This window comes from Myotis yumanensis, unplaced genomic scaffold (assembly GCF_028538775.1).
Source record: "Myotis yumanensis isolate MYYU_CA2020_CCGP unplaced genomic scaffold, mMyoYum1.0.hap1 SCAF_10, whole genome shotgun sequence".
NCBI classification, from domain to species: domain Eukaryota; kingdom Metazoa; phylum Chordata; class Mammalia; order Chiroptera; family Vespertilionidae; genus Myotis; species Myotis yumanensis.
The window spans coordinates 31,492,066-31,516,647 of record NW_027223761.1 but is presented as its reverse complement, the minus strand read 5'-3'; the positions used below and the strand labels follow the sequence as shown (position 1 = coordinate 31,516,647).

Genomic DNA, 24,582 nt, shown 5'->3' with positions numbered 1-24,582 from the left:
GGATAAAGAAGCTGTGGTACATTTACACAATGGAATATGATTCAGCTGTAAAAAAGAAGGATCTCTTGACCTATAAGACAACATGGAAGGACCTGGAAAGTATTACGCTAAGTGAAATAAGCCAATCAAAGAAAAATAAATATTACATGATCTCACTTATATGTTGAATCTAATGAACAAAATAAACTGACAAACAAAATAGATCCAGAGACATGGAAGCATGGAACAGACTAATGATTCTCAGAGAGAAGCGGGGAGGGGAGCAGGAAGGGATTAACCAAAGAACTTATATACATATATGCAAAACCCATGGACTCAGACAATAGTTCCATGAAGGTCTGGAGAGGGGGAGGGAGTTGGGAGGAGGGAGTCAATGGGGAAAAAGAGGGAGATATCTGTAATACTTTTAATAATAAAGATAAATTTTTTAAATTAAAATAAAGAATATAAAGAGGGGAAAAAGCTGACATTCTTGATAATGAAAAATTTCTTTTATAGGGAATCAAGGCTCAGGAAAATTTAGTAGCTGTTTTCTTATTCTCAGAAGGTCAGAAAAACTGGGGAACAAATTTCTCAATTTTGGCTGTGAGCCCCAAGTTGCACTAATCATCCAGTAGCACTTCTCCACATGGAGAAGCTGATACAGCATCAACAAATTCTTTATCAAAATCAACACTTTGTAATATTGAGAAAATTAAAAGTGTTGTAATCTATAAATGCCCAGCCTGTTCTGTTAAAACTTTATCCCAATTGGACACTATGTTTAAAACTATGTTAAAAAAAAAAAAAAAACCTCTGCTACAATTTTTAAGTCATATATTTTCTTCCATCTCTTAGAAAGTTTGCTTGTTCTTGTAACTTTGCATGATATTTATACTCATTCTTCATGGAAATATACATAATATAGTCACTTTCAGTTTTCCCACTAAGAGAGAAAACATACTTGAAATGTTTTAATTTTCAGTACAAAACTCTTCCAGTCTCTTATAACAACTTTCACAGGCTTTCCATCTCCTTAAAATCTCACCTTCTCTCCTCACCTCCTCTACCAATCCAAACACACACACACACACACACACACACACACACACACACACATACGCGCACGCACATGCAATGTCAGACTTTTTAAAAATAAACATTTAAACATAAAATCATCTGAGAGTGACAAAGTTTGAAAGTGCTTCTCCCAAAAAAATATTTAAGGTAATAAAAGAAAACATTAGACATTCTAATTGAAGTCTGGTGACTTTTTTCTAAGTTAATGTTATTATCCAAAATATTTAAATAAGTTAAGACACCATTTTAATAAGCCAGTTTTCATAGTTAACCATTAGAGAAGCAAAGTTTTATAATACAAAAGTCCTTGCCTATCAAAGTATTTTATTTTTTACCTTATTTTATTACAGGTTTTCTGAATATCTCAGGGTTGCTTCTCTCCCAACCATCATCAAACCATCCAATAAACATCTTTGTCAAACACACTATCTCTTTAGCTCATAAATAACAACCTACCTGGTTCCTGTACACTTAAAGAGCAACCTAAATATTTATTTAACCAAAATACCTTAACTTCAGGAATTAGCTTCTCCCCTTTGTCCTTTGGTGGCCACAGTATCTTCATTGGAAGCTCTATTGCTGTCATTATTTCTAATTTGAAATCATCCTCTAACTCCACACCCTTCCACGAAGGAAACAGCTTTTATCTTTGTCTTGCACATGCACACCATAGTGGGGGTTAAGAAGTAAATTGCCTTTTGCAATTTCTTTCAATAATAAAACAGCAAATAAACAAGGAATCGTCTCAATTACAGGATACTATTGCACATTCAACACTCAAGTCAACCACTGAATCGCACTGTTACTGTATTTGCCTAATGTTTCACATTTTCAAAAGGTAGGGAAAATCTCACAACTTGGGGAGAAATTATCTGAAGGGAAAGAGATGCTACATTTGATACCTCACATAAAGCTTGTGTTGAGTCTGAATAAAATACTGCAACTTTGAGTGTTTCTGTTCTTAGGTTTAACACGTGGAGTTACAGACTTCATTGTGAGGTCATTGCCAACTTAGTATAGGTCTTAATGAAAGAGAGTGAATGATGAAGACACTATTGAGTTATTTGTGGAATGAAAAATAAAATGTTTTGATAGGCAAAGACTTAAGATTGCTAGCACTTTCTATAGAACTTTGAGATTAAAGAATGATTAAAAATTCAAATTAAAATAATAGCTAACTTTTGTAAAGCAGTTATAACACAACAAGCATTATTCTAATTCCTTTACATACATTAATTTATTTAGTCTTCAAAACAAACAACCCATATAGGAGGAGGTATGATTATGTAGATAATTATTATCACTATCCCCATTTTACATATGAGAAACGAGGCACATAGAAATTGACTTGTCCAAGATTGTACTATTAATGGTGGAGTCTGGCTTTGAATTTAGGCAGACAAACTTGAAAGACCAAGTTCTTAACCACCACTTAACCTCTTAACCACTATAAAGAAATCTAATTGAAGTTTTTTGTTCCTTGAAATTATCATCTTCATTTCAAGCATAATTAGAAATATACATTGAGATTAAAACTTGTCTCTTCAAGAAATGCAGCTATGAACAATTAATACAATGGTGTTTTGGCTAATTACTGTATTAACTTCTACGCAATTCTATAAATCAGTACCTTTTGATATGGGAAATTTAGCAAAGAATACCCTCATAATTGTATGAATTATGAAACAGAGGCCTATTTAACAATAATAAGAATTGGTCCTTCACTGGTAGATTTTTCTTTTACTTCATTCTTTTAGGATTAGTTTTTTCTGAATATTGAGTTCCTAGACACTTCCACACTTACATCACTGCATCTCTCCATAGATCCCTTGTACAGCAGCATCTCCATAATAGAGCAATGAGGAGAATTAGAAAGGAAGCAAAACCCAAGAAGATATCGAAGGAAGAAGGTAATACACTAAAGCCTATTTGCTTTACTTAAAGGAGAATTCCTGAGCTCAGAAGCTATTTACTCTTACTTCAGACGTAATTACAGCACTTTTAACTATTTGAGGAGCATACCTGGGCTCAAATCCTGAATCTACCATTTATTAGTAGTATAAACTTGGGCAAGATACTCAACTTCTCTAAGTCTAGGTATTTTTTATCTGTAAAATAGTCCACCTCACTGGAATGTTGCAGGAACGCAATTGACATAGTATATGTAAAGTTCTTAGCATAGTGCCTAACATATTAGTGCTCAATAAATGGTTCTTTGTTATCTGAAAAATGAACTAATAACAATTCAAGGACTTAATGTGATAATTAAATTGTATAATTTATGTGGAAGCACCTACATTAGTACTGTACAACAAAAAGGAACTATGAAATGTTCATTTCATTCTCTTCTTATCTAATTGAACAGCCCATAGCCAAATAGAAATAGCAGCTTCTAGGGAGTATGGAAGAAGGATTAATATTACTAGAAGCAAAAACACTAATTACAGAGAAATGACAACTTAAAGTCTGAAAACACAGGCAAAGACAGGAAACCCAAAATGAGACACAGGAACTCAAAACGCACAGCATTTGGGGGGCCACTCATTATAGAGATAATTAGCCTTAATAGACCCTCAATTCAAGGAGAAGCTCCAAGGAATCAGATGTCCATAATGATAACTCTGAGCCATTAAGATAAGCATTAAAAATTAAATTTTGAAGTTGTCATTTAAAACTGGATATGATATAACCTCAACTACATATATATTAGATCAAAATTTTAACAGGGGCTATTTCTGGTCATGGTGATTTTAAATATTTTCCTGTTTAATTTTTCTATATTTTCTAAACAACCAACTGTTTATGAAATCAGAATGTATAGGTAAAATTTAAAAATAATGTTAGTGCTTAAAGAGAGAGTCTTTTAAAATCTAAGAAATATATGAATGTGTAATAGAAGGATTAACTCCTATATTGAGTCCTTTGTTCAAATAGCCACATTGATCTTAATACAATAAAGGCATTACAAAAATGCAACTGATGTTTAAATGTTGCACAATAAATTCACTTGAAAAACAAACAAAAAAATGCTAAAAGTAGATTCATCTTAGAGGTACTACTTTAAATAGCCAGTCAATATCAACACAAAGCTTATAACAGGAATGACATATGATTACCTCTATCTTTGCTTGCAACAATTTGACACACCCTCCCTCTAGGGTAAAAAAAAAAAAAATGTTTAAACAACTCTAAGAAAAGAGCAAAATAAAACTGATAAAATGGAGTAATTTCAGAAAGCATAGTCGTAAGTGAAATGCACTGTTTTTACCTTCTAAAATAGAAATTAGAATGCTGTAGGCAAATTTAATACATTACTGAGTAATCACTGACTGCATAGCTGAAAAAGCAAAAGGATGTGGTAGCACAAAAAGCAAATTAAAATACCATAAATGAATCTGTGACAAAATTTTTCCTTCATGATCTATAGTGTGCATTTCTCTTCGGAACTGTCACACTGAAAACTACATAGTTAGTAGAGAAAATGCCAGTGAGCAATACAGCAGATCCTAGAGGACTTTGTCACTTAGAAAAAGTGCTTCTTCTTAGAAATACTAGTATGTCTTTTTCCTATTTCTTCATAACTAGGGCTCTAATTTTAAAGTAGAGAAAAGTAGAAGTATAAACAACTTAGTGGACACTGAAACTCTCAATTCCTTTAGGCACTGGCATTATCATCAGGAGAAATAGTTCAGTGCTGGTCCAGATTCAAGACGGACTAAATGAAACACAGCCAAATAGTTAATCTAGGAATAGAATTTAGATTATGAGCATCCCCATCCAAGTTAATATTCAATTCACCTCTTCATAATTTCCCCTACAACTTGATATCTTCAGATCTAATAGGCACTTTAGTTGATTCAGCTGTGACTATTTTATTTCACATTTCATATTGCCTTTAGCCCTATTGTCAGTGGGCTAAAGGCAATGGACACCATTAATGCCAGAGGAATCTATAGATTGTAATAATAGAAGGGTACTAGTAAGTCTAAAACATGCCTGTAAATTTTTCCCTAATGTGCATTTTATCTTTGAAAAACAAACAAAAATTCTCTTTAGATGGTGCTTTGCTTTCAATACTGTCCTTATTTTCATGTCTTATTTCCATAACTTAAATATACAAATAAATACAATATTAAACATTTCTATGACTATTTACTTTTGATAAAGAAAAAGGTGACAAAAAAGATAAAACATATATCTTTCCCTTTATTATAATGTTCAGGAGCATATTTTAATCCATTTTTAAATTGGATACATCCAAGTCTTAGAAATGCAAACTCTTGTGATCACAAGAGACACTGGGTTTTTCGTGGTGCTTAAAGAAAGAGGGCATAATAAATAAGTTTCTGGTTCTGATTCATTTTCTGCTCTTTTGAATTAATTAATGCTGTGGAAATCCCAGGCAACTGCTGTATCATTTGTGACTGAATTGAGTCTAAAGGAGAAAAATATGTAAAACATTATTTAATTAAAATTTTCATTTTTCTCTCTTCCACTTCCTAACCTACTAGCTAATAGTCATTCAAACTAAAAGAACAGTTTCATGTTTGTTGCTGTCGAATTAATTGCCTTGGGCCACTTTAGTATCTTCAGAGATCTGTGGTTTATGGAGCCACATTGTTCTCTGGGGTCAATCCCTTGGATATGATTCTCAAGTTTCTGGCCTTCTTTCAAAGCTGTTTTGGCAAACTAAAAAACCTCATAAAAACTGGTAGGCATATAGCTCTTTTTATTTATGATGTAATTTTTTCTTTATTTTCCCCATCACTATTTATCCCCCCTGTACCCTCTTCCACCTCCACCCACCCATCCACCAACACACCCCTGGCAATCACCACTATTGTCCATATTCATGAGTTCTCTCTCTCTCTCTCTCTCTCTCTCTCTCTCTCTCTCTCTCTCTTGTTAATCCTTAGCTGAGAATATTTTTCCATTGTTTTGGGGTTTTTTTTTAGAGAGTGGAAGGGAGGGGGAGAGACAGAGAGAGAGAGAAACATCAATGTGATCGACTGCTTCCTGCACGCACCCTGACTGGGGCCAGGGACTGAGTCTGCAACCTAGGTACGTGCCTTTGACTGGAATCAAACCCAGGACCCTTCAGCCTGCAACACTCCCCCACCAGAGCTGTCTGCCTGCTCTCTATCTATGAGACTGTCTCTATTTTGCTTATTAATTCAGTTTGTTCATTAAATTCCACATATGAGTAAAATCATATGGTACTTGTCATTCTCTGACAGGTGAATTCTCTAGATCCATCCAGGCTGTCACAAAGGGTAAAATTATCTTCCTTTTTACAGCTGAGTAGTATTCCTTTGGGTAAATGTACCATAGCTGCTTTATCCACTCATCTACTGATGGACACTTGGGCTACTTCCAAATCTTGGCTATCTATATATATAAAAGCCTAAGCGACTGTCCGACCATTTGACCATCCGACCGGTAGCTATGACGCGCACTGACCACCAGGGGGCAGACACTCAACACAGGAGCTGCCGAGCTGCGGTGAGTTGGCAGCTGTGGTTTTCCGGTGACGCACCCAGAACCAGAGAGGAGGGAGTTCAATTCTGGGGTGCGTTACCCAAGAACCACCATTTCGCAATCCAGGACCCCTCCGGGGATGTCGGAGAGCCAGTTTCAGCCTGATCCCCGCAGGCCAGGCCAAGGGACCTCACCAGTGCACAAGTCATCTCCTAACTCATCTTGTAAAACCCAGCTTTAATATCACTAATATGGAGTCGCCATCCTTGATCCCAAACCCAGATTAGGTCTCTTTTTCCTTAATAGTATTTATTATCTCACTAGAGGCCCAGTGCATGAAATTCACGTGTAGGTAGGGTCCCTAGGCCTGGCCAGTGATCAGGGCCGATTGGGGCCAGGGCGATCAGGGCTGGGCCGGAGAGGAGCCAACAGTCGCCGGGCCGGGCACAGAAGGAACGAACGCCAGCCGCCTCCACTGCCGCCACCATCGTCAGCACCCCGGTACCATGTGGTTCCCCACCTCCCCCCCTCACTGCCAATCAGGGCCTGTCAGCCAGGGGGAGGGACAGGGCATGGGAGGTTGGCCGCTGGCTCTAACAACGGATCCGGTCCTTGGCCCCCCTGGGAAAGGGGCCACATCTGCCGCCACCCACCCCCAGTTCCCTATCCCAGGGGCTGACCCTGACCAGGCAATTGGGGCCTGCCAGCCAGGAAAAGGGACCACAGGAGGTTGGCTGTCTGGGGGAGGTTGGCTGTGGGAGCACACTGACCACCATGGGGCAGCTCCTGCACTGAGCATTTCCCCCTGGTGGTCAGTGCATATCATAGCGACCAGTTGTTCCAGTTGTTCCGGTCATTCAGTTGCTTAGGCTTTTATATAGATAGATGATAGATAGATAGGTAGATAGATAGATAGATAGATAGATAATTAAATATTAAATGTCTCCCTCTTCTTTGTATTATAAACTCTTAGAGAAAGAGTATACATTTTAGTTCACCACTGTATTACTAGACAATACATACTTGGCAATCAATGGATATAGGTGATTCTCTCATTATCCAAAGATTCATTGTGTGAGTCTCCAAAATCACATAGGAAGTGAACATAAGAATATTCACTAATGATTTTAACATTTATAAAATTAGTCTTCACTCAAACATACCTTACAAATAACATGTATCTCAGCCATTTGGTTAAATTTCTTTGTATCTTTGATAATCACTGTTAAGTGGTTTAAAATTGTCTGCACATCGGAATTTTGAAAAAAATATTGATATCGGGGTCCCATTCCCAAAGATTGATTTAATTGTTTGAAGTGGAGCCTAAGAATAGAAATACTATTTAAAATTGCCCGATAATTTTTTCAGTTAGGTTGAGAATCCAGCTAACTGATAAATGTATAGTGCATTTTGGACGATTGTAAATAATATTTAAAATAAAAATGTAAAGTGACTGCAAAGTGAAGTTGCAAATCTTACAAAAGATGTGGGGAAATTCATGAGAAATATATTATTGAAAAACATCTTAAATCACTGACAAATCAAGAATTTGCCGTTAGACTAGATAGAAACTGAGGAGCCAAAAATTGGCAAGAGTGATAATTGATATGGTACATTATTCAAGAGGGAATGATTTTAATATAAAAAATTAAGCAAAGTTTTTAGGAAATTTTCCTTATAAAAATTACCCATGTTACAATGGTACTATAATGAAAAGTGATTATGCTATCCCAAAAGTTATTATGCTAAAAAATTACTCAAAACATATGCAGTTAACACATTCTCCTAAGAAATAATGTGTAATTAGAATTACAAGTGAAATAATGCCAATTATAAAATTTATTTTTATTAATATTGGTTTTAATTTTTAAGACTGAGTCAAAATCATGTTTCCCATTATTTACCATGAAATTTTGATACTTATCCACTTATTTATTCAAATACAAAAGACATGTCACATGACCTTGCCAAAGGTGCAGGTAGAGATAGTTCCACTTTTTATCTTTCATATTTTATACTGTTTTCTTTTCTTGCCTCATTACAATGGTTAGGACTGCCAAACAATGTCAAATAAGATACCCTTTCAGATTAAGAAAGTTATTTTCTATTCCTACTTTGCTACGAGTTTTTAATTATGAGTATTGTCAAATACTTTTTCTAGTCTATTAAAATGATCATATGATATTTCTTATTTATTCTATTCATAGGGTGAGATTTTCCAAATGTTAAGTCAACCTTGCAACCTAGGATAAACCCTACTTGATCATAATATATTATTCTTTTTTTAAATTGCTGGATTTAATTTGCTGATCTTTATTAAGGATTTTTGTATATATGATCGTGAGCAATTTTGTTTTAAAATTTACCTTTATTGTAATGTTTTTTCAGGTTTGCTATTAGAGTTATGTTAGTCTCATGAGGTTGAAATTATTCTTCCTTCCTCTATTTTTTGAAAGAGTTTATGTAAGATTGGTATATTTCTGAAATATTTGACAGAATTCACCAGTGAAATCATTTAGGCCCACAGTTTGCTTTACAGAAAGTTTTACTTTTTAATTAAAAACTCAATTTCTTTTATAGATAAAGTGCTATTTAAGTTTCTGTTTCATCTTGCGTCAGTTTTAGTAAGTTGTATCTTTTAAGAAATTTATCCACTTCACCTAAGTAGTATAATTTTTTTGGCATAAAGGTATTCATAATATGCCCTTATTGTTTATTTAATTTCTACAAATTTTGTAGTGATACTTCCTCTTTTATTCCTGATATTGGTAAGTTGTGTTCTCTTTTCTCTTGGCCTTTACAAAAAAACTTTTACCTATAAAATTTTCATATTTTCAGCAGTTTATTATAGTGTGCTTAGCCATGCTTTTCTTTGCATTTATCCTGTGTGGGGTTCACTGAAGTTATTGAATCTTGAAATTTAACTGGGGCATTATTTCTTCAAGTGTTTTTTCTGCCCTACTATTGCTCTCCTTTTTTTTCTTAGACCTATAGATGTTAGACCATGTAACATTATCCCATATACTATATTCATTTTTTCCAATTCTTTTTTCTTTCTCTGTTCTTTAAATTGGATAATTTCTAATTCATGTATATTCAGTTTCACTGACACTTTCCTCAGTCATCTTTAATCTGCTGATTGGCCCATCAGTTATTTTCTTATTCCACATTTTTCGGCTTTAAGTTCCCATTTGGTTATTATTGTAAATTTCAATCTATGTTCTGAAATGCCCTATTTTTTTCCACATTTTCCTGATTCTTCATATGTTGGGTAATTTTAGTAATCTTAATGTTTTTGGAAACTCTGAATTCTTCTATAGCATGTCATTTTTTGTTCGTTTGTTTTAACAGAATTCTTAGTTGCTTAGGCCCAAGCTGCATATTCTGTCTCTCCTGCGGTGGACAGCAGCTCAAATATCTGTTTATTTCTTTTAGCCTTACATAGGCTGCTTAAACCCTATCCTGTGCATGCATGATTTGGGGATCAGTCAGAAATTGGGGCAAAGTTTATACACAGAATTTGAGACTCCCTTTCTGTGGCTCTTTTCTTTCCAGGATTACCTCCTCATGTCCTAGTAGCTGTGGTTGCCCCAAAGTCTATCCTGGTTCTTCAGGCTAGAAAGACTGCTGATTTCCTAATGCAGTTTTATTAGTTTTCCCTGTCTTACATAGACTGGGGCCTGCCCTCATACTGAAATCCTTAAAAAATTATTTTCCCACAACTTACCCACATCCCTCCCCCTGCTTCCAAAATTCATCTCCTCTCAAGATTTAACCTGCTTTGGGTTACTCTCCAGTATCTTCAAATAGCTGTTCTTCACAATTTGTTCAGAGTTCATAGTTGTTGTCACTATTCAGTTTTAAATGTATTAATTTACAACAGCCTTTTCCCACTACCAATTATTCTCTGATAATAAAGACTTCTTATATTGCCTTAATGAAGAATTAAATGATACCATTCTTTTTCATTCTTCCATGTCTTTACACATTCTATACTTTTGCCTACAATGTCCTTAATTCTCATAACCCTGCCAGGTTCACATTTTCTATGCCCATTTTGTATATTTTAGAAGAGCACAGTCAAGTTTTGCCATTCCCCAAGTTTTAGATATCTAAAATTTCAACTGAGAATATTTAAATTGGAACTAAGTCCAATTTATCTATCTATATGTCTATCAATATAACATTAGTATAGCTATAGCATAAAGTAATACATAGAAGAAAATATTGTAAAGCTATATAAATTGACAAAGAAGCAAAAGTCATAATTTTACTGAAAAAATGGATAAAGAATAAAGTAATATGTGTAAAAAGGGGAGTGTTAACCTTACCAAAAAAAAAGTGCATATTTTTACATATTTGTGTATATTTGTACATGATTATATAGAAAGAAGTCTGAAAGTGTACAAACTTTCAATGTACTAGATTGTAAATAGTAAATAAGCTTGAGAAGAAATACAGTATTTAGGGTGAGGAGAGAAATTAAGGAAAATTTCCTTTGATTTTTTCTCAATATTTTTTTTTTAATCCTCACCCAAGGATATTTTTTCCATTGATTTTTAGAGAAAGTGGAAGGGAGAGGCAGAGACAGAGAGAAACACTGGTGTAGAGAGACACATTGGTTGCTGCCTTCCACATGCCCCCAACCAGGGCCGGGAGCCTGCAACCAAGGTACGTGCCCTTGACCCTTCAATCCGCAGGCCAACGCTCTATCCACTGAGCCAGTGGTTCTCAACCTTCTGGCCCTTTAAATACAGTTCCTCATGTTGTGACCCAACCATAAAATTATTTTCGTTGCTACTTCATAACTGTAATGTTGCTACTGTTATGAATCATAATGTAAATATCTGATATGCAGGATGGTCTTAGGCGACCTCTGTGAGGGTCGTTCGACCACCAAAGGGGTTGCGACCCACAGGTTGAGAACCACTGCACTAAGCCAAACTGGCTAGGGCTTCAATAATTATTTATTCAAGAAACATTTGGGGACTCTTCCCCCTCCCTACATGGGAGTCAGTTCTGTGGGACTCTTTCCCTCTCCCCATGTGGGAGTCTGTACTTATTCTTCAATAAATTTCCACCTTTGCTATACAAAAAAAAAAAAAAAAAGAAACATTTAATGATTACCTGCTACGTGTCAGACACTTTTCTACAACAGAAATGTATCTGTGTATTACTTGAATAATATTAAAATATATTTTATTTTTTAATGAAATTATTAACTCAATAAGGAGAAACTGAAATGACAGAAAAGGTGCTTTAAAATGTGATTCCCTTATCTTGTACCAGAAGCTCGGGAGCTTTTTAAAGGCAAAAAATGAATTTAGTGTTATTTTTTAATCTGTTCTATCTAACTCATATTAAATTCTTATTGCTTAGATCTGGACCCACGGGAGAAACAAACAATTTCTCTTTTTTTGCCCTTTTAATACAATTCCATCCTCTCACAGCAGTTCTTCTGAGGTTTGGAAATAGATGGTGAAGTCTAAAGTTCCTACCTGGGGTAATTTCAGGCATCAAATGGCTGCTTGTGGATAAAAATACACCAATCTTTTTATTCACATGTTAAAGTATGGATGAGAAATCCAGAAAGTAAACCTGGCCTTCATGAAGTTCGTTCTTGGCTTCACATAATAAAGGAATACATCGTTGTCCTTTATGTTGACACACCTACTTGTCTTAGCCATCTGACACATAGAGGACATCTTCCTATAAACTTTGATATGGAAATAACTTGGTGTAAATTCAACATTTTAATCTTTGTTCCCAATTCCTTCTAGTAACAAGGCCTTCACTACCTCAACAAGGAAGTTCATTTCCTTTTTAGACAGCTGTAACTGGACAAAGTTTTTCTCCTGCTGCTCCTGTGACTGGCTACCTGTGACTTTCACCTGCTAACTTGGTTTGGCCCTCCACAATGTACACTCTTTCCCGGTGGCAGCACTTTAGCCATCTCAGGAAAGCTTTCAGATTCTCTTAAGACTTCTGTTCTTCTGAGTAAACATGCTTGGTTCTTTTAACCTGTGGGAAGCTTCTGCCAACTGGCCCAAAAAGAATGAGAAATTTAATTTCTCTGTAACCAGGCTATTTGTCCAATTGAAAAATACAAGATTTGGCTTTTACCTTAATGCAGCAAACAGCTTCTTAGCTAATCATTACAAAGACCTCCTGGCATTTGCCTTCAAAGAAATATCCCTCCACTTGCCTGCACATGTGTGTATATGCAACATACAAATTGCCTTTCACATTTTCTTTCAAAGTCTTTTAAATGAGCACCAGAAGTATGTATCCTTGGTGGTTTGGGTTTACACCCAAAGGGCTCGTACCCTCGCTTCATCACATGGTTTTATTTGAGCCACAGTTCAGTTACCCCAAATTATGGTATTTCATTCTTAAGAGTTCACATTTATTTCTCCTTATTTTTGGACTCCTAAGATATTAGGCCTATTAAACTTTATCCAGCAAATTTTCAATTAGAATAGGCTTAGCAATGTGTTTGTTAGTTATATGCACTTAACCATCTCAGTTCCATTTGTTGGAGATGGTTAACTACTTTGCATCTTGAGGAAATTAGAAAAAAAAAATGTTTACGTCTGGAAAACCTATAGAGGACATTCACCTAATTCATCCTGGTCCTTAGAATAACCTTATTATACCCTCAAATCTAAATCTTTCTGGATGGGCAAAGGTGTAGTGAATATGAGTCTTGCCTAGGAAATTATACCTAGAAATTTTTTTAAGTTTTAGTCCCAGCTTCTGCCTCACTTCTATCCCAGTTTTCCTAATTATGAAACGAAAGTAATAAGATCCCTATTTTAAATATCTCACAGTGTTACTATAAAAATTGTATAAGGTAACATATGAAAAAGTTCACCTAAAAGTATAAAGTGCAATGAAAATACCAGGTACAATATCTATATATATAAAAGCCTAAGTGACCATTATGACTGGTCAACCAGTCACTATGACGTGCACTGACCACCAGGGGGGCAGACGCTCAATGCAGGAGCTGCCCCCTGGTAGTCAGTGTGCTCCCACAGCCAACCTCCCACAGCCCCTAACCACCCCCCCAGGCAAGCCGGCCCCAATGGGCCCCTATCGGGACTGGGCAAGATGCCCCAATCATGCCCGATCACCTGCCAGGCCAAGGGACCCCACCCGTGCATGAATTCATGCACTGGGCCTCTAGTTATTAAAAATAATGGCACCTTTTATGACGACAAATGAGACATTCTACAAAGCCTCTCCTTTTACTTAACACTAAGACATTTTAATTAAATTCTCTTTTTTTTATCTTCTTTTCTCACACCACCAACCAAAAAAGAGTTTTCTCAGCATAATCATGTAACCTTGGACTTTAATTACAAATACCAGCAAATATTTGCATAGAGTAAAACATAAATATATTCTGACATTTTGAACACCCCAGCCTTCCTCTCATACTGACTTTATTTTCTTTTTCCTTTGTTTATAACCCTTTCTATATTTTCTTGAAAAAAATCAAACTGCCTAACAATATAACAAATGTCATCAATATAAATATTTTAGTTATAGTTACCCACCTTGAAACTCTTACTAAGTGGCCTCATGGTTTTACTATGCAAAAGTACCAAATATATTTTTTTCAACTGTGTGTCTATCCTAAATTGTTCCAGATTTTCAGAGCTCGTTATAGTGTTTCCACATTAAGATTATAGCCACTAGGGCTGCTCAACAAGTTCAATTTGAAAGCTCTGCTCTTACATCAGGAATGCAGATTCCTCAAAATGACAATACGAAACTGAAAGACTGCACTGAAAAACAGGAAGCAACTATGGAGAAAAGCTGTCACACGCTCTACAGCTAGATGATAAGAAACTAAACCGTCCCAATCACCTCCCTCACCCCGTTTTGCATAATTTTACCTAAACAGTATATACAAACTAACCCACAGACTATTTTTATGCAGTTTTCTTTCTCTCAATATCCTTTTCTTCCTCTTTCTAATTCAATGCATTCCTCCGCCTGATAACAACAAATAGTTATTGAATGCCTGTAAGTACAAGACCATGTATCCTAAATGCTAGGGAAAACATGTGAAAACAAACTGGACCAGTCCAAGTGAAGGACAGACATTAAACAAAAATCACACTAATAAACACATAATTTTTCATTGCAATATGAGCTATGAAGTAAATTAATGTGTGGGAAGCAAGGCTTTTGCACACAGGTAAGATTTGAATTAAAGGAACAGGGAAGGCCTCTCTGAAGAAATTACATTTAGATGGGGACCTCAAGGATAGCAGGGATTACTCTGAATAAGAATGGGGGGAAGTATATTCCAGTTAAGAAGATAGCACTATTTTGAAGACCTTACAGCAGGAAAGAAGCTTGGGCTGTGTAGACCAGTAAAGCAGCTGAATCTGAAGAAATCAGTGGGAGAAAGACAAGAGTTGGCAATGCAGGAGCCATACTGTGCAGGGCCAGGGCAGATTATGTTAAGAATTTTTGTTTTAATTAAAATGTAATAGGAAACCAAGAAATGGTCTTTCTTCAATCTCAAAATAAAAAATATGGTAAGTGGATTCCTTTTCCCTCCTATAATGAAGATGGAATTAAGTTTAAGTATAAAGAACAGCATGGGAATGATAAACACCAAATTCAAAAGAATGGTTACCTCTGGCACAAAGAGGGAGATATAAAATTGGGAAAGAGTTCTCAGAAGGCTTCAACTGTATTGCTTATGTTTTATTTCTTATAAAAACATAGGTATTTTAACCTATTCTTTATACATTTTATATAACTAAATTTTTCATAATAAATTTTTGAAAGAATTAATGAATGTTAAGAATTCACCAGTTCATTTCCTTCTCTTCTGCTTTACCAGGTTCATATTAAATCTCTTAATTTTGAGAAAGACAAGCACACAGAATTTAGGGATCTCCCCTCTTAAACACTTTGTTTCCTAAAACTTTATTTTCTAGACTTTTTGCATCAGATATTAGACCCTTTAATTAGCTTATCTTTAGTTTTAGCATACACTATAACCTTTGTAGCTTTCCAACAACCACAGAGTTAATGTAAGGATTAAATGAGATAAAGCATTTAACATCATAACATTTAACACACAAGAGCTCAATAAATTTTAACTATTGTTTTTTATTATTTCATTTATTATATACTATATTCCCGGTCCTAACTATGAACCAGAACACTAGAACTAACAAAAAGCTGAGTGTATATGGCCAAATGGTGCTCCGATATTTTGAAAGCATATATACTCCGTATATTCAAAAGCACACATACACAAACACATACACACTTATATCATATATTTGTAATATTGAATTTTTTTAAAAACACACTTTTTCTGTGCTCATTTAAATAATAAATAACAAAATGCTAATTTGAGGCTTTGTTAATGCCACTAAGGAATACTTTAAAGAAAGGGTTAAAATCCATCCTTTAATGGTATCTGATTACAATTTAAGATAAGTTTAATAAGTTTACTAAGTTCTCCTAAGTCCAATGCTGCATTGAAGTGATTTATGATTGCATAAAGCTGCAATAATATTCAATATAGGCTATACTGTGTTTAAAAGCTCATTTTTGCAATATCAAGTAATTCGTACAAAACTTCAATCTTATCGAATTGACATCAAAATTTTTCTACAACAGAAAGAGCAGTCTTTGATGTAAGAATATTATTAAAATCATATCTTTTCACTTAATTTTCTTTGTACAAATAGCACAGATCCTCTCATTTCTCCTTCCTTCCAATTCACAAGTACAATAAAAAGCTGGCTTTAGAAAGGTCCTTAAATTAAACATCATGATGAAATGAGCACTAAACCCTGAAAATAGAACTTAAGATAGTTTTTGTAACCTAGAAGTCTGAAAAATATCTCACTGAATCTTTCTGTGAACATTATATTTTAAATTATATTTTCATACCGAAGAACTCAGAACTCACTCTTGTGAAAAAACAACTTTGTCACTCAATATTCTTCAGTTTGAGGTTTGGCTTTAGATTGTTTTAGTAATCATTCCTCCATGCCCACTTCCTTGTTCTTAATCACAAATCTAATCGTGTATTTTTATAAATATTCAAAATTAAATATGTTTATCTGCTTATGTAAATACTTTTCAGTTAACTTTTACCGATAGTCTATGTAGGGATCTCATTAACAAACACATTTGGAACTTTTTAGATTTGTTCCGGCAGCTTGTAAATTCATATTATATTTAACTGTTTAAATAGATCAAAATTCTACACATTTTAAAAATTAGATATAAAAGATTACTTCCAAGTTTTGTTTTACTTACCAAGCTCTGCCATTCCACCTCACTGCCTGAACAATATTATCAGCTCTTCAGATACTCATTCTTGCTAAGTAAAAGGATATTTCTTCTCTAGCTGGATTAATAATCAACTTTCTAGATAGTTCATTTGTAATTCTCTTCTGGTTAACCCTTAGCATTACTGCAGTCTGCCCAACTCATGCTAATCAATTTATGAAGCAGAAAGAAAAAGATTAAATTCAATTACATAGATAAAAAAATGTTAAAATAAAAATGAGGGGCAGTTTAGATTAGGCACAGAAGAACAATCAGCCTTACTTTTTTCCACTAATAGGTATAACCCTTTATGTTAGATATTACAAAAACACTCAGGTCATAAACACAAGAAACAAGAGACATGAACAGAAACCCAATAGGCTTCTAACACACCAGTCTAGTGCATTATCAGACCATGTTTCCTGCTTTCTTACATTCAGTTAAATACAAATCGGCTCTGGGAATAACAGATATATTTTTCTCTTAGTAGAAAGGTCTGACTTTCAACCTCTAAATGCCTCCTCTCTCAATGCTTGCAATCACTTGGTCCCTTATCATACAAGTAGTGCCATCTCAGTCGTTACAGAAAATTTATCTAGTGTGATCTGTAAACACTTGCAAGAGAATAATCTGGGGCAGTTGTTAAAAATATAGACACCTAAATATAGATATATATAGACACCTGGGTCCTACTTTAGAAATCTGAAGCACCCCAGGGGATTCTTATGCACATTAAAAGTTTGAGAGTCACTGCTCTAGGACCATCTCTGACCATATCTAAGAGACTCCAACACAGAATGAAATTTGGACACAGAATGAGATTAATTACTTTTGCTGCTAGTTTGACTTTGGCTTTTTGCTTTGATTACAATAACTAAGATTCTACCTTATTTCCCTATATCTGAGGGCACTAGTCCATCCAAGACCATGACCCTCCCATGGTCTTGGTAACCATCCACTTGCAGACTACGCAGAAACTAGAATCTGTCCTTTAACTCCTTAGTGTCTGTCTATGGCCTTATTGTGGCCTAGCTGCCTTAACACCTGACTTTTCTTGCTTTGTGTGCTTTATGAAAACACTTTAATCTCCTGTTTTATGCCTCTCTTATACATCACATGGACTATACTTATTAGTGTTCATTGTCCAGTCTTTTAGCTAATGCTTTTTGCCTGCTATATTAACTGTCTCCCAAGGCTGCTCCCATTCCCATGGACCCCTCCAATCTGCTCTATGCCTATTATAATGAACAGACTTGCTTAATCACATCTAGAGATGTGAAAGAAACAACTAGCCAAAGGGTGAGAAAACAGACATGGCAGCCAGTGGTTTCAAAAGTTGCTACAGTAGCCAAAGAAAATGACTGGGAAAAGAAGAATCATGGAAAGCTAAAAAAAAAAAAAAAAAAGTCCTTGAGAATGGGAATAGGAGACGAGGTAAAATGAAGTAAAAAACATGTTTTAATTCTAATCACTTGTTTTTATTTTTATAGAATAACCTATTTTAAAAGGTCAACAAAACAATGATTATTTAACCTGGAGAGAAGATTAAAGTGACCAAAATAAAAATAGTACTGGACTAGTAGAACTCAGAAGACTTGGATTTATCCTGGCCTCTCTACCACTACTATATTTATGATCTAGATTAAGTCTCTTAACTTCTATGTGCCTCGGTCCCTAAATGGGTATAATAAATCATGCCATGTGTACCTAAGATTATTTTGATAATTAAACCAGATCGTCTTTATTAAAGAGTTTTGAAACTATAAATACTATATAAATATGAGGTTACTATATAAATTATATATAGCTATATAAATTGCTATTATATAAAGATAATAACACATCCACAAAGGACACAAAGTGGCAATTTTATTTTTTTAATTTAAGTATAGTTGGTATACAATATTATATTAATTATATTAGTTTCAGGTATACAATATAGTGATTCAACACTTTTATACCTTATAATGTGATCATACCACTAATTTTTGTAATCATCCATCACCGTGCCAACTTATCGCAATATTATTAACTATATTCTCCTTCAGCTTTTTTTTATCCTTCCATCCACCTCCCCTCTGGCAACTGTCCCTTTGGTCTCTATTTCTATAAGTCTATTTTTGTTTTGTTCTATTTGTTGGTTGGTTTTATTTTTTCAGATTCCACATATAAGTGAAACTATATAGTATTTGACTTATTTCACTTAGCATAATACTCTCTAGGTCCATCCATGTTGAAAAGATTTCATTCTTTTTTATTGCTACATAATATTCCTGTGTGTGTGTGTGTGTGTGTGTGTGTGTGTGTGTGTGTGTGTGTTTCTTTTTCATCTAGTCATCTATTGATGGACACCTAGGTTGCTTCCATATCTTGGCTATTGTAAATAATGCTACAATGAACACAGGGGTGCATATATCTTTTCAAATTAGTTTTCATTTTCTTCAAATAAATACCAGAAATAGAATTGCTGGGTCATATGGTAAAACTAATTTTAAATGAAAGTGCAAACCATATAGAGTAAAAGACATAAACAGGAATTTGTGAAATATATTTCCAAAGAAAATATCAAGAATAGGACCAATATCAGTTAGGGGCAGAATAAAATAAAATTATCCCAAAATATAGATAAATAATCATGTCAACCTGAATTTGCCCAGGTCAAAACACAAACCGTAAGTGTCTTACCAGAAGAGCTTCTAGATAGAAAAGGGATCATCTGAAGTGACTGGTGACATTTCTCATCCAGAAGTATCTCCTTAAAGCTAAAATAAGAGTGATTTCAAATAGAAAAAGTTTGGGACATTTGTTGCAAGAAACTTAGACTGTATCTAACATGGCCTAAGAGTCAGTCTAGTGCTATGACTTAATTTAACTGGATTAATATGTACATTTTAACATTGAGAAAGCAGTAGTCCTTAGCCAGTGTACAAATGGGCTGATGAGAGTTTCCCACATAAAGAAAAAAAGGGTTGATTCTTGACTTAAAAAATACTTCCATCTTTTTAAGTTTCAATAAATATTGAAAACCTACTATGTTTTGGACATTGTTCAAGACACTGAGGAATATATGTGACAACAACTGTCAAAATCTCTGCTATCTGAGCTTATTTTCTAGGAAATATAAGAAAAAGGTGGCCATTAAATTTAATAGATATATAAATCAGTATGTTAAAATTTAATAAAAGCTATGGAAACCAATAGTATAACATTAGGGAGATCAGGAATGTTTGGAGAGTTGCAATTTTAAAATACGGTGGTCAAGGTAGACCTCACTGAGAAGATGACATCTAAGCAAAACTTGAAGAAGGTGATAGTATGCCTATGGCTACACCTCATTAAGCAACAGGAATTTTTCAGCTCCAATATAATCTTACCGGACAAGCGTTGTATAAGCAATCCATCATTGACCAAAACTTTATGTGGTGCATGATTGTAATCATTCCCTCTCTCAAAAAAGAAATCAAAGTGTTTTTTTTAAATCGTGTTTTTCCCCTAGCTGGTTTGGCTCAGTGGATAGAGTGTCACCCTATGGATCAAAGGGTCCTAGGTTTGATTCGGGTCAAGGGCACGTACCTTGGTTGCAGGTTCCTCCCCGGCCCAGGCCCTAGTCGGGGCTCATGCAGGAGGCAACTAATCGATGTGTTTCTCTCACATGGATGTTTCTCTCTGTCTTTCCCTCTCTCTTCCACTCTCTAAAAATCAATGGAAAAATATCCTTGGGTGAGGATTAACAAAACAAACAAAAAATCATGTTTTCATAAGACTATAAACATGGGAAAATCCAATAAAATGATTTCTTAAATATAGATATATATCTAAAGTATGAGCCAATTTTTCTTTTTTTTTTTTTCATTTTTCAACAACTATTTTTCAAGTAGCTGCTATGAGCCACACACTGTCCTGAGCACCGGAGAGAGGGCAGTAAACAAGCTAGACATGTTCTTTCTTATACATGCATAGATTAAAGACTGAAATAAAATATATCAAAATGTTACTAGGGAGTACATTTTTTATTATGAATTAAGAAACTGACATGATGGATTATTTTATTTTCTCCTCTATGTTCAAATAAAGTCCAAAATGTCTAAATATGTTAGAATGATTCCAAAATAAACTATGCCATTTATATTGAACTAATTATTATGGCTCATATGAATATATTTTTTGATAAAGCACAAATTTATACTCATAATATTTTATGGAATGTATACTGCCTTTTTCAATCATATACTGATTGTTATGACCTACAACATTTAATAAAGTTGAGTAACACCATGTCCCTTTCTATAAATGCAAAAGCTAAGAAACAGACAGTTAATTAATTTGCCACACTGGAAAGAAAAGTGTTTAAATTCTAAATAACAATAATGTATATGAAAGTATCTTATACAGTGCCTGGATCAAGAAAGATTGCAGGTTCTGAATGTCATGTACCTTAGGGGTACATTGTCGGGGGAAAAAAACACAAAGACCTGGGATTAAAAGAGAATTTCCAAATCCCCCAGCCCCCTGGACCAAATCCAGCTTCAATTACACAAGGGTTGTTTGGAGACAATAGAGAGGAAGAAATATGAGGGTTCCTTTGATCACCAAAAGATGATCTTTTTGCTTTAAAAGAGAATGTTCCTATACTCTGTCTGGTTGTAAACACATACACAAACACACACCCCACAACCAACTGTTTTAATATTGATATGGAAGGGAAATAGAAGTCACTTATTTTGTTGAAATATAATTATTTCAAACCCAGAAAGGGTGATTTGGTTGTGAGGGTTTTTAAGAAATAGCACCGGATCCAATCCTTTTCTATCACCTTCTCTGTAATACAAAACCCCCCAATAGCTCTTAAAATTGTGGCATTTTCTTATGTACAGAGAGAAAAATTTGTGTTGCTATTGCAGCAACATCTAGACAGTTTCCTGTAAACTTTCTGTGATGGAAGTCATGAATTTATGATAAAACCCTGTAGAGTGGTGAAACAAATTTCTTTCATATTTATCATTCATTTTACTCACTGTGCATTTGAAGGAAAACCTTTTAAGAACACCAATAATGTGAGAAAGCTACAACAACTAAATTTATTGTTAAGTATCACATCATTGGTCCTCCCAGGAGTTCAGGAAGAAAGCTTAAATCACATTTCCTAACACATTGGAGAGCTTCCCAGAGATGTGATGGCCCACAGAGGCAAACCATCCAAAGCACACTGGAATCTCAGAGATGGTGACAAAGAAAAATCACTTTGCTTAATAAAAGCAAATTGAAGTTACCCTTTCATTTTTTCTAACAAAGTAAAAACTCTCTCTTACCCCATTTTTCTCCTTTCCTTCCCCCTCCCCCTCCTGTTTCACCTGACTAAACTGTAGGTATTTGTTCCATCACCTGACTTAGGGGCTGGCTAGAAATATTAGAGAAAAAACAATCTACCATTGTTACATGAGACAACAACCTTTCATGTCCTTGAAGCTCACCATGACCTTTCATCTTTCCTATCCCCAATGGTCTCTCCTAACAACTAAAACTACACTCAGTTGGGCTGAATTCCAGATTGTCATAAAAAGAACCCTGTCCTTTCAAAACAAAACCAATTTTTACACCAAGGTGGGGGAGAAACACAAGTCCATTGTTCCCTCACAGATGGAAGTTGGAGTTACTAAGGCAACTGCTCTAATCCTCCTTTTTACCACCTTTTTCACATCACTGGCCTATCAAGTATGCTACCTTTTAACTCATAAGCTCAAAAGCTGGTAGTCTAACTGGCTGCCCTAATTAGCTACGATTTTCACACTACAGACAACATGATGAGCTAATAGAAATTTGCAAAATAATGACGTACCTCCAGCAAATATTCCTCCTCCTGAGGCCCAGTCTTAGAATAACAATAATGAGACCATTATTAGAGAAGGGCATTAAAATGCTGCACTGCTGCTAAACAGAGAACTTGATTGTTCTGGTCTTGTCCATTGAATCAACAACCTATTGTTGTGGACTTGAAAAATAAAGGACTGGAGAATGGGTGCCATGATGATTGGTCTGTGCGGCCATACCGGCACTCTGTAGAATTGTTTTCTTTTGAAACTCTTGATGGACTAGTAGTTTTGTTTAAAAGTAACATAAAAGGCGATTGTCTGGATAAAAAGTCCTATTTATTGAAATCCTTAGAAGCAGTTGCATGGATTTGTTCGTGACCCCTGAGATAAATACATAGTGGCCATAATAACACCATTTGTAGAGAGCCCTGTTACACTGCCTACAGTAACATAAGAGACCGTCTTTTCTAGTTACTGTAGGAAGGAAGGAAGTACTTCTGAGCAGAAAGCAAGGATGATAAAAGGTCAAATACTGGATATAGCTCATTAATCTCTGAAAGGGAGACTTTTAAAAATAATGCTAATTTAAGAATTCTGCACAATTGCTACAGATTCAAGCACATTGTAAAAAGACTCACGGCTCTTCTTATTTTCTCACTTTAGAGCTTCTTTCCTTTGGTTAAAAAAAGAGGATTAAAATAAAATGATTATTAAATAACTGAAGCAAGATGTCTCAGGATCACCTAGCGAACAAGAAACTCAAAGGTTTTCAGGTAATTATTCTTATGGTCATCCCCAGTCTATAACGAGAAGAATAAAATACTGAAGTTAAAGGTTAACTAGTGTAGGATTCTTAGCAGTAGAAAAGCACTGTTTACAGTCTGTAAAAGTGTCTTCTATATTGAGCCACAGTACATGTTTTCTGTAGTCAGATCAGCATTTTAGTGTTGAATGGTGGAGATTAGGAGTGTACTTTTCTTTTAGCAAGTATTTGGGGCAGGGGTCTGTTTATTTTTTATCAAGTGAAATCTGCATTATATAAAAATGTATTAAATTGTAAATAAGACCTCTTGCTTCATTCAATCTGTGCTTTGCTTCATTTATCTTCATCTTGTTAGGCTAAATTAATTAACAGTCTCACTGTTGCACACTTTCTCTTTTCATTACATCAAATAAGGGCCTGTATATGGAGAAAGCCCTCACCACGGGAATTCTGCAACTCTACTGCTCCGAAGAGTTTCTGTGTATCAGTGTAGCAATATTAACTGGGTACATTCATTTTAAAAGCATTTATTAAATGTACTTTTCATTGTTAAAAACCAATTACCTAAATTCTTTACATAATATCAACAGAAAACCATTTTTTTAAAAAAACTAAACTAGAAACTGCAATAGACTTTTAAAAGAAAGAAAAAAATCAACTGTATGTCCACAACCAGGTTTTACTATCACTGTCACCCAAAATAAGAAGGAACACATGCAAATTTGGCAGGTATGTTTTCACAAGATACAACACAAGACAGCATAAAAGGTTTAAAAGACACACCCCAAACTGTTCCGCTCCCTGCTTTGGAATGTCTAGCATGTGATAAATTGGATGATTAGAATTTCATTGGTAAAGCCCATTATTTTAAATCTATAAGAGTGAAATGTGTTAAACTCTTTTGTAAGTTTTCTTTCAACCTGGAACACTGTGGCATCTGGAACTATGCAAATGAACAAAACAGTTAAGCCCTTTTTAAGTCTTTCCCTGATCAACCAGTGCTTCTTTCTCCAATCACAGCTTTGTGCGCGATATCTTTCTGCTAGCATTTCTTATTTAATTAAAACAGACACTGACAGAAGGACATGGATTAGTACTGTAATGATGCATTTACTTAGATTAATCGGAGGCTCCTTTTAGAGTAATGGCTTAAAC

General features: G+C 34.9%; 1 protein-coding gene across 19 annotated transcripts in view; it reads right to left on the bottom strand.

Annotated features, from left to right (window-relative positions):
* SOX6 (SRY-box transcription factor 6) overlaps positions 1 to 24,582 on the bottom strand; it is a 553,432-nt gene that overhangs the window by 364,369 nt on the left and 164,481 nt on the right. The window contains exon 1 of one of the 19 annotated variants that reach the window (XM_070428243.1): positions 16,843 to 16,927. The exons of 17 other annotated variants lie outside the window; for them this stretch is intronic. The gene's annotated coding sequence lies outside the window, so the exon portion shown is untranslated. Of the gene's footprint in view, positions 1 to 1,567; positions 1,644 to 16,842; positions 16,928 to 24,582 lie in introns of those variants that run through there. One more of the 19 variants, XM_070428242.1, reaches the window with a different exon arrangement.